The sequence below is a fragment of the Crocodylus siamensis genome, chromosome 2 (genome assembly GCF_052110815.1).
Source record: "Crocodylus siamensis isolate JL-2025a chromosome 2, ASM5211081v1, whole genome shotgun sequence".
Taxonomy (NCBI): domain Eukaryota; kingdom Metazoa; phylum Chordata; order Crocodylia; family Crocodylidae; genus Crocodylus; species Crocodylus siamensis.
This window is the reverse complement of record NC_143396.1, coordinates 180,951,568-180,963,922: the sequence shown is the minus strand read 5'-3', so window position 1 is coordinate 180,963,922 and position 12,355 is coordinate 180,951,568.

Genomic DNA, 12,355 nt, shown 5'->3' with positions numbered 1-12,355 from the left:
TACCATTAAGAAATGCTTTAAATCATCTGAAGTAAAAATAGAGCTCTTGTATTGGATACTGGTGATGTCACGCACATGTTAAAGAAAATCCATGAAGTAATACTATTATCTGCTATTAAGTATTAAGTAATACTATAATCTAAGTAATACTATAATCTACTATTATCTCATAAGTTCCATTTCATAGAGACATTCTGCACAGTGTACTAAAAGGCAAATATTACACTTCTTGGGTGGTTAAATTAATTTGGCCTTTGGCCTCATGCCTCAAAAAAGCCACCTGAGGTATGTAATCTTCAAGAAATGTACTGTGACTGGTCATGTTTTATGGGTAAAGTACTTTTTTCTGAACTTAAATAGCTCAGACAGTGTTTCAAAATACCCACCATTTCTATCAACACTATGTTATCATTGCCCGTGGTGATCTTGCCATTAGGTATTTTTCATATTTGATACTTAGACCTGAACCAAGGAAGTTTCCCCTATCACGAAGGAGTGAACAGTTCAGGTCAGAAGTGACTCAAAACATGAACTGAACCCTGAATATTTTTGAAGGTTAAAATTGGATTTACTTCAGTTTTGCTTTTGTTTTTTGGTTCATGTGCCTTTGCGCTTTCTCAGTTTGGCTGGATCTAGAAGCACAAGGTTTGACAGACCACCCAAAAGGCTATTCATACGGGTATTTCCAAACACTGTTGGAACATGGAAGTACCTGAACTCACGAGGATTACAATTCTGTTTCCAAAGGAAGAGGTTTGGATCAGCATCCAAGTTTCTGGGTGGTTATCAAAAGCAAGGGTCTTGCAAAGGTCTTTTTTTACTCATTCAGATAGCATTCCAGGGTAGGTGAAGAGATGCCTCCAAACATTTCTGGAATGTTTTATCTACTTCACTTTTCAATACATGATGCCTATTACCAAGCATGGTGTCAAATTACTTACTGAAAATATCTTTACACTGAAATGTGTTGGCTGCAGAATAAAGTCTATTAATCAAAAGGTTTCTGAAAACTGCCAAAGTCCTCAGATAACAGAATTTCCAGTTGGTGGAGAGCAGAGTAGATGACTTAAGAAGTGCCCTTTTTTGCCCTTGAAAAATCCATGAACTTCAAGAATTTTTTATCCATTTTTCCAACCCTAAAGACATATGAAAAGCCTCTACTTTTAAGACATATCAATCTTTCTTGGGCAAAAAGGCACTTCTATTCAGAACATTTCAACACTGCTTCAAGATCAGAAGAAAGGATCTTGGTGGAGCACAACATCTTTTTATCCTGGGGTGGAATATTCTGCATATTTTATCCACAGACTTTCTGTCCTTGCTCTTGGTCTGGAGAGCAACAAAACTGGTCTTCTTAGGGCAGCAAGGAGGGCTACTCCCACGATAGGACCAACAGAGGTATTGTTACCATCACTCCCTCTGCCTATTGATTCTAATGAAGGTCATCCTGGCTTGGTGGCCTGGAAGAACACAGGAATTTAAACACAATTTTGTGAATGTTATGTCTTGCCCTGACAGTCTTGAGATCTAGCCTTCTTAACTGGGCCATAGGACAGAAATGTAACAGGTCCAGTATGGGCGGCACTAGTACAAGGTTTCTCACAATGTCCTAGTACAAGGTTTCTCATAATGACATGACTTCAAAACTGATCCTCATGGGCCATTCTGTTGTTGGCAGAAACTTTAATCTTCACCTTAGTTTAGTACTTGACTTCTCTATAGACACTATGGGTACATCTACATGTTCATTAATGTGCTTTAGGTAATGCGCATTAAAGCTAGTACCTCTATTGTGAGGTTCTTGAAAAATGAGCATTTGCCTATTTTAAAGTGCTATAGCTAAAAAAGCACATTTTCTGTGATGCTTTAATGTGCATTGAAATAGGCTATTATACATTAAAGCACATGTGTAGACATACCCTATAACAGCCACAATTAGTGCCAGAACTTCTCCTACATCATTATATGCAAGAGTGCTTATTATCCCTAACTATATGCGTTTCTTACATAAAATGCACATTGTGTTACCACATGGGGTATTCCAAACCCTCTCCCATGAGTCCAACCAACAAATGAACAGTAAGTCCCATTCTGTGATTGCAAGTCTTTTGACATTGTCTTGGGAAATATATCTTGGTTACCAATTTGTTTACTAGCAGTTACTATTCACTTCTGTCTGGCTACTTTGGTATCTCCATCATCAGAGTATCTAAATGTTTCATAATCTCTATGAGGTAGGAAGGTATTTGAAATGGACAGATGGGAAACTGAGGCATGGAGAGATTAAGGTAGGCTTGCCCAAAGTCAAACAGGAAGTCTAAGCCCTAGCCTACTATTGTAAGTAAAGACTTATGATCATTCGAATGTCAAACTAAGGCATGAATCCAAGTCATACAGCTTATTTTTGTCTCATGACTGAATTAACATGACCTGATTCATCCTTTTTTTCCAGGCCAAAAACTGACACAAAGCCAATTTCATATTTATTCGGTGACTATTCTCCAGCATTTGTTTAGGCTTTGTCATTTCCATAGAACTCCCACAAATAAATTAGTACCTAGGAAGATTCACACAAAGTCAACAGCAGCAGCAGCCTGTTTGTTCGAGATCCTAAGTGACTAGTCACAAAAGAGCGCTGTAAGGATTTGCATAAGTCAGGCAACACGCCTAGTTGTTGGACAGTGCTACTCGAGTTTACTGTGCTCTTGTGTCAGCTTGAAGGAAGGTTATGCTGCTCAATAGCATCTTTTATTTCAAATAAATAATGATGCTAAAAAATAATGGGCCTTCAGAATAACAAAAAACGAAGAGCTGGAACCACAGAAAAGCAGTTACTATCAGGCTTCCTTGTTTGCCTTACTCTGGGGAACTGTATTCTGTGAGATTTTAATAGACTGTTGGCTGTTTAACAAGTCGACATATTTTGTATATATAAGAGCTAGTTGGTCGTGTTTCCTGTCTGCTGCAGAGAATCCTTTGTATTCAAGACTTTGGGAAGTCCTTTCCTTTTCAGACCGAATGACATAATAGTCTGTTTGATAAGGAGCCTAATTCCGCACCTGCCCAGGATAATTCTTCTTGTAATCTTTACCCTGCATTTCACACTGGGATTTCTCCAGAAACACAACTGTCTCATATCTAATCAGGGAAGGCTTTTCTTTGGGTGTGGGATTTTTCATTGTACTGGTTATAGAGCCAGAGGCTCTGGAGGAGAGTGTGGCTCAAATCCTTTTTTTCCCTCCTTCCCCTTCCTCCACATGCAACTTTCTCTATGCACTCAGTCCTCATCTGCAGCCTCGCTCCTAATGTTTGCGATTCAGGTCCTCTGTGGCTCTCTAAGTTCACCCCAGTCTTTCCACGAAAGACAAAACACCTCTTCTCCCTTGCTGGCTGGAATTGCAAGACTCTAGAAAACAATGTTTTATGTCTCCAATTTACTGTTTTATCTACATCACTTAAACAGCACAAATAACCTGGATCAAAAGAGTAACCAAAAGCTTTACACTAAAAAGAAAGAAACCAACCCAAAAAATAATCGTAATAAAAAACAATATATAGACGTCCATAACCAAAACACAGCCTGAAAAAAACACAAGTGAGACTTGAGAAGATAGGTCCATCCTCCCTCAAACTCTAAAACTCAATTGGAGCACTTGGTTTAGTAGCTCTTATACCCTGGCAACTCCCAGAATTCCACTTTTTAAAGGTACCATACACCCTTTATTTCCCAATATATCAAGAGGCGAAAAAATCATGGACATTCTTAGGTATTGTAAGACTCAAGGCTGTGTCAGCTGAAGTTTTTCATTTCAGTGAGATACTGAAGGTCTGTTCCTGAAGGTCTCCCTCTGCCTCTTCCTCAACTAGCTAGGGTAGCCCTAGCAGAGTAACATGTTTTCAGCCTTTTGCCAAATACAGAAAAGTCCCAGGATTTTACAGACCTGTTATCTAAAGAATAGATATCTACCCATCTAGCTATTCTCTCCCTCAAGAGCAGCACAGGCACCCACCACTCATCCTATTTTCTTTTTTCTCTGTATGACTTAACAGTTACCACCTGTCTTATATACCTTCACGCTTACACTTAGAAGATATCAAAAGGAAAATAATTGGGGAAAAAGTTCAAAGATTTCAGTTAGCAATACAGTGGGGGAGAAAGCAAACCAAGGACAGTGCATTCTTATGATACCAGCGTGCGTCCCTCCAAACCGGAAAGAACTAGGCCTCCTCCCTCGATCATGTTGAAACCTAGGGCAGGGAAAAGGAGGTCGTCCACCTTCCTGTTATTAGAAATCCTCAGAAACTCTGGAGGAAAGAAATCTTATTATTAAAACTGGTCAGAAAAATCCCAGTGAAAAACATTTTTGTTGGAATTTGCCAGTTCATAGAAATCAAAACATGCTGTGGAGATGGTTTGGTTTTGCTGAAGTTTGTCCAGAGACCAGGCAGGAGTCTGATAGAAACCTACCTGGTTTCTTACCAGCTCACCTCCCAGGACCTTGGCAATCCACCTGGTTGATGCTGGGTATCAGGACAGGCCTGTCAGGTAGCACTCCAGTGCTTCCAGGACCTGCAGCTCTGAGGCAGCCCACCATGATCTGGCTTGGAGTCTGGGACCCCAGGTTTTCTAGAGTCTGCAGGTTCAGGAAAGCCAGAAAGGCAGATTGCCCCACAGGGAGGACTCCATATATTGTTGGGGGGAATTTTTAAATCTGGGGGAGTTTTTTGTTCTGAATTAGAACAAGGTCATTTTTCTAACTAGCAAAATTCTCTGTCCAGTAGATTTAAAACCAAGAGGTCCTGTTATTTTAGGGTCTCTGCAAAGACATAATCATGGAAAACCCCTACTCTAAAGATTATATGCTCTAACTAGTTGAGACAGGCAACTGGTGCAAAGGGAAGTAGAAGCAGAAGCAGAAAGGAGTAAAATGACTTGACCAGGGTCACACAGCAGATCAGTGGCAGAGGAAAGCAGTCTGGTCAGGTCTGCTCAGTTCAGTAAGAGGTTATATTCATTGGACCATGCTATCTCTTCCATTGCAATCTGGGAACCTTGTTATCTTCATGGCCTACATAATGGTCCTTCAAGCTTTTGATCTTCATTCCCTCCAATTTATAAGGTGATATCTTAAAAAAATATGATAGAACCTAACAGAGGAAGGAGACTGAGATAACTTTTTCTGCCGGTCCTAAGTCTGGAGAATACTGGTGCTGCTGTCTTATATAGCATTTTGGGGAGGTAGACAGTAGGCTGAGACCAAAATAATTCCTTTCACTTGTGATCTAAATTAGATTGAAGGGCAGATCTCTTCAGTAGAGAATAAAATGGGTCTATTTCTGAACCAAGTGGAATCTGCACAAACAGTTAAACAAGTCTAGTTAAACAAGTCCTTCAGAAACCCACAAAGGTAGTGGGGAAAATCCAGCTGTTAACTTTTCATCGATCTTTTTTTCTGGCTTAATGCACATATACATATAACCCATGAAACACACAGTACTCTAGAATTAGAGAGGCAGGCAAAAAAAAAGAATTTTGTGTTCCCAACTCAAAAAAAAAGGTGTTCCTGATCCTTTGCAAAAAAAGAAGTCAAGCATTGTCAATTTTCACCATGTGTGTGAACAGCTGGTACTAAGCTCTGTATATAGCTGAAGCTGAATGACAGCCATCAGGAGAGGTATGCATGTGCCCAGAGAAAAGGACTGTAAAGGGACCATACCTTAGGACCCATCTCTGCTAGTACTTTAGTAATATGCAACATGATTTTATTCTTGCTTCTCTCTGTTACAAAGCAAGCTGCAACCATGAACAATCATTTATTTATTCCACAGCCTTGAAATCTTTTTCCCTCACAAGAAAAACAACAAAACCCCTCCAGGCCAGTGGGCTTCACAGAAAATTGCACAACCTCTTTTGCTGCATTATGTCAAGTGAGAGAACTTATTTAATTAGTGACTTTTATAAGCTTTTATTTTTCGATGCCCAACAGAGTAGTTAAGATTGGTAATAAGAAAGAAGTCTGGTACCCAGCCAGAGCTCTTAAGACAATGGTGTAGAGGAAAGAGCCAAGTAATAGATTTGAATGTTTTCAATGCTTTGTTATTTTTTTTGCAATGTATTTTAAAATCATTCGAAGGGTGTAAACACCAAGGAGGAGACGGAAATTGTTCAGGGTGGTCCAAGGGGGGAATAATGAATAATAGAATGGCTTGGTGAATCAGGGAAAAGTTACTCTAGATGTCAGAAGAAATTTCCCAAAGCAAGACCTACATAGCTGAATACTCTCCCGAGGGAAGTGGTAAAAAGCACCATCATTTCAATCTAGATGAGACAAGGCCTGGAAAGAGAAATCCTGCATTGGCAGGATTCCCTTATCCTCCCAGAGAGAAAGTCGACATGGGATTTTCTCTCTGCATGCAGCAAAACAGAGGGAATGTGAGTACTACATGCTTTCCCCCAGGACTTCTAAACTAGGGACAGAAGTTACACATAAACTGGTTTAAGTGATCAGAAACTGGTTTAAATCTGTAACAGAACATAAGTTCAGTGCACGTAAACCAGTTTCAAAATGGCCGAAATTGGTTTAAGAAAAACCTGGTTGAACTGACTTGGGTCAAACCCCTTCCAGACCCCTTCCAAGTTTAAGTTAAATCAGAGTCCCCCAGCACCCCACCATCCTTTTCAGCCCTGGGTTGGGCTGTGCTCCAGAAAGGAGGGCTGGCCCCCTCCTCTGCTTCCACATAGCAGGGGTGGGGGCATGGCCAGACTCCGGCCAGCATGGCCCACTAAGGGAAGACCACAGCTGGGATCTGCCTGGCTGGGGCAGAGCAGCCCCTGTTAGGACCGCCCTGCCACTCCAGTGGCAGGGGCGGGGGTGTGGCCAGACACAGGCCACCATGGCCCCACCATCTGCCAGCCTTGCCCAGGGCTGAAGCTGGGGCTGCAGGGTTGAGCTGGGCCAGCCCATGTGTGCTGCTGAGGGTGGGCATGGAGGGGCTGGTCTGGGCTGAGCTATGGAGGCAGGTCCCTTCCCAGCCAGCTGTGGCTCAGGATGGGGTCACAGGAGCTGTGTGCCCAGATTGCTTCTGGCTCCCTGCGCCATCAAGAGCTTTGGGCAGATATAATAGTGTAGGTGTATCTGAGGTATCTGTGAGGTTACTGGATTGGTCAACTATTACTTGTATGTGTTAAGTAAAGGGACAGGCTACTCCAATGCACTAGAAACTTGAGCTTGATAGTTCAATGTCGAGTCTCAGGCCTCTGCTGCTTCAGGAGCTAGCAATTCTGGCTTGCTAGGTCTCACTGATGTTACTGGCTTAGCATCATTAATCTGATGTCAAGCCTCTGTGAATCATTGGCTCAGCACCTCTCTCTTGCCAATTTGCATGATGACCTAGAGTTGTCTCAGCCTTACAGATGTGGTATTTTGTAGAGGAAGAGTCCTTTGAAGCAGCAAAGTATTGAGAAAAGTCATTCAGGTAGGCTGCTGGCAGCTAAGCACCTGGATTCTCTACCTCCCCAGGTATCCCAAAGTGATGGGGTGCAGGGATGCTAACTGCTAACGTGACAGTGCTGAAATGTTCAACCTCCAGCCCTCCAGGCTGTTGGAGCAAATTGAAATTGAAACTAGCCTTCCAGCTTGGAAGAAGGCAATCCCTCCTAAACCTCTGCAAAACTCCCCCATATAATATTTTGTATAATTCTGAAATTTCTCTCTCTCAAAGAATTTCCATCCCAGAGAAGGAAAGAATGCATCTTGATTTGTGATGAAAAGTAAAAAATTCAACATTTCATTTGTCAGCTTATTCTACCATTAAGGTAACTCAGATTCCAACCTGATACAGGAAATGTCACCTTCTCAGGTTAGCAGGAAGGAGAATATTTATCTACCTCACTTTTGAAGCTGATAGAGGATGACCACTGAGGTGCTCTAGAGCCTTGGAAGAGGTAGTGCTTTTACAGTAGCCAAGGAGTCAGTAGACACTAAACCCTGTCATGTGACAGGGATATCAACTTTTGATGCCCTGACTCAAATCATGCGACTGGTGCTGGGAAAAAAAGATTAGTTTTTTAAGGGTTAGTCCTGTGCCTCAGAACCTAAGCACTGTAGTGAATCCTATCTGTTACTGGATTATACTAGTTCACCAATAACACTGAGGAAGCCAACCCTCACCAGAAGGTTTCTTTGCCACATGCAGTATGAAACCTTCTTGATAACTATAGCAATGACAGTAGCTTATCTATGAATGCATAGGGGGATAATGGCCCTCAGCAACTGAATCCAGGACTGCAGAGCTGTGAGGTTAGCTATAGCAGCAGACTTGTTGCTCTATAGATCCACCAGAGAGGAGAGAATGTAAGGCATAATGAATAGTGGTTAAAAAGCCATTTTTCTTGGATAAAATATAGGTTACATACTCATTCAAATAAACCAGAAGCTATGTAAGGGACTGAACATGAATGGGAAACTGCTGCCTTTTTAGGCCTACAAGCTGTGCTAACAGATTTCCATTTCCTACTGCAGGACAGCTGCAAGGACCTTTCACAACATGCAAAGGTAGATGTGTGAAGGAGCTTTGCAGGCTACCGTTCGAGCCAGTGGCCTTGCAGATGGCCAAACTTCCAATGCAGCCTGAGAGCTCAGTAACAAAAGCATTCATATGGAGGGGATTTAGTATGTTCCCCAACAGCAAGAAGAACAACACAATATTGCACGATGGATTCCTAGCAGAAAAAGGAGAAGGAGAAGGAGAAGATGTTCCATTGAGCTTTTTCCTTTGTAAAATGAAAAATACAGTTTTTATACTCCAGGAGAGGAACATACACATTAACCTTTATGGTAAGAACAGGCTTGGCCAGAAGCCACTGCCCTTTTGGCTTCAGCTTCCTTCCAATAGATATTTGCCTGCCAATACCAAATGGAAAGGAAATCTTCTGCACACCTGATGATATGCTGAGGATTGTCCTTGGCTTCTAACTCTCTGGTCCATGCAAAAGGAAAGTGGGAGTGTTTCATTTATCAGAAGCATTCTGAACATTAATGGCTTCAACACGGCTACAGCCACACCAGATCAGAGGGTTGATGCTTTATCATGTGTGAAGGGATATAACTCTCTGTGGCTTCAAGGATGCGTAGGACCTGACAATGCTCAACAGGTGGTTGATGTCAGAGACAGCCTTGAACTCAGAGGCCCAGTCTTATCCTGCCATTTAACAACAGAGGCTCACAAATCACCATGATAACATGTCCAGAATCTAGCAACTTCAAAGAAGAGGAGATAGAATTGCATTAAAATTATGTGAATGTGGGTTTGAAAAGACAGAGAGAGGATAAGAGACATTCACACAAGGCTACTGGAAAGCTGAGCTGTTATTTTGCTAAGAGCATCTATACATCTACCATGGAACATAGGTGGCTAAGCAAGTTCAAGTAGCTTATTGTATCTTCATATACCTTCATGTATAGCTTAACCAACTCTAGTGATGAATATGACAGGAAAGCAGTACCCTGGAATAAATATATGTATTTTTAAATCCATGGATATTTTTAGCAGAAGCTTAGGAAAGCCAAAAGTGCTGCACTGTTCTCCGAGTCACCACTGCAGCAATAGAGAACAACAGCAATGGAGAACAGAAAGGCTACTGCACAACCAGCAGAAACTTTGGTTATGACCAAAGCCTTAGGAGCAATATATTGAAATCTACATTTTAATGTTATTATTTATTTTACATATACAGTAATAATATTTTAGCTTATTATTTATATTGCAACTGTTTCTGTAATATAGTGATACAAGCACCTTATTCTACCATATGCCCTGCAAACTCATGGTGAAAGACAGGCTCTTCCCCAAAGTTTTTGCAATCTAAATAATCCGGCACAACAACATGTTATGTGGAACTAACTTTGGTCACTGCTTTTATTTCTCAACCCATGACTGAACAGCTATAAGTGCTGGAGGGAATAATATAACACTTCCACTTTACCATTCTGCTAATCTTTGGGCATGTCTACACTTGTATTTAGGCATGCCTAAATTTAATATGCATTAGTTTAATGCGCATTAAGGTGATTTAGGCTTGCGTCTACATGAGCATACGTTAAAGCGCATGAACGCCATGTACATGAAATGATGTGGGACTAAAGTCAGTCCCCAAGTTGATCCATACACAGCATTAATGTGCCTAACATGCATCCACACATGTAGATGCATACCCTTAATGCACTTTAAATCAGGCTAAAGCGCCTTAAGTCAGAGCATGCAGACACACCCTTTGAGGTGAGAATATTTCTGTCCCAAGATATAGCTACATCTACAGGGGATCCAGGTCTCAGTGGATGTATATTTAGGCAGAGCTGTAAGTCAGAAATGGTTGACAAATGTGTATTGGGAGGGGGGAGGAGGGGATATATTTTGTGAATGTTTTGTAAATCCCTCCTCCCTGTTTACTGAAATTTTGATGAAAACTGTTAAACAGCAAAGATTTGGAAAATTTCTGTCAACTCAACTTCTGGCCTATATGTATGAGTCATTACTTTCTGCAAAAGCTTCTGTTTGATTCTAATAACAATGAGATGATATGGCTCCAATTAATATCTCAAAATTATTTCCTGAGCAAGTGTTTGCATTACCAAAATAACAGGAGTTGGTGCAAACCAGGCACAATGTACACTGACCAAATATTTATATAGGAAACATTGTGTGGCATCTATTTAAATCATGCCTGGCTACACCAAAACCCACTTTATTAAATCCTAATAACCTCTTGGACTAGGTGATGTCTTTGGCAGCAAGTATCACAAACTCTAATGTGATTTGTATTTATGATGAGATCAATGATAGGATTACATGAAAAGCATCATTCTCTGTTAACCAAGGAGCTAGTACTTTGACTCTATAATATTTCTCTACCTATGCAAAAGGGAAGTCAGGAAGACTTGCACTGGATTCTGCTTTTTGTGAATGCAATTTTGCACTCTTCAGCACCTGTCTACCTGACATTTTTGCTCCAGCAATTAATGAAGGATACTAATAATCAGCACCTACTAAGATCAGATACCAGCTCCAATAAATAGAAGTCTCCAAGTTATCGTAACTGAGAGTCCCTGAGTTGAAAAACTTGGAATCTAAAAGAAAAGACATAACAGGTGGAAGAAATAAACAAGTGGATAGGAGGAAAAGGTAGAACAACAAAACTAATAGGATGTTTTAGCATATGTTAGCTGTGTGTACAATTTGTAGCCAGTCATTAGCTGTAATCATAGTAATCACAACTTGCCACCTGCCTAGCTGTTATCAGAGGCCAGTTTTTTGGATAGATGATGACTGAGGTGAATTTTATGTAAAGATTTCAAGGAAATAAAAGAGTACAGGGCTTTTTATCTTTTGAACTATTTTTTCCACATTTAAAATGTGCTTTAGGTGTAAGCCCAAAGGTATGGGTGGGTAAAATAGACCCACTGGCACTGACAGTAGGCTGAACGTTGGGGTAAGCATTATGATAAAATGGAGATCAAGGAGAGTTAGGCACCTACATGCTTTTTAAAATTCCAATTGGTGCTGATTTGTACTTTTTGGTTCCTACATATCATTAAAAATCTGGGCCTATGTACTCAAATTAACTTTGAAAATGGAAGACAACTAGGGAAAAAAATCAATTAAAATGTTACTCTGTATTTCTTCAATTCACAGTCTGTACAATGGGAATAATAGCACTTCCCTATCTCATATTGTCCTATGGGAATAAATACAGAATAAGAGAAAAATATGGATAAAAGAGACTTCATTTAGTCCAAACCACTGGCTCAAGGTAGGATTATCCCAGTCTAAGCCAGTGCTTCCAAGAATTTGTCTAACCCAATCTTAAAAGTTTTGATGGAAGATATTAAGGGCTAATAGGTTAATATGATTAATAGTTCAGATAGTGGAATAATGGAGCTTTACCTGGATAAAATCCCAGCCTTGTAATGAAAAAGGAATAAATATGCCATTATCTAGGTACAACACGGATGTGTGTATCTTACTATAACCAGCATTTGGAAGATACAGTGATAGCAAGAAGTTAACATGAATAGCATAAAACAAGCTTATTATTATTCATTATTTCCATGCAGCAGCACTCAGAGATCTTCAGCCAATCAGGGTGCCATTGTATTTGATGCTGTAAACCATTAGTTTTCAACTTTTTTAGACTTGAGGTACCTCTCACATGACTCGAGGGCCCCCATGACTTGAGGTACCCCTCCATGACTTTTGTCATGAATTGAGCAGCACTCCATTTCAAAAGTGGATTCATTTTTTACAGTGCTTGCCTCCTTGCAGAGGGGCCAGGCAGTGGAAGCAAGGCAGTGGCCAG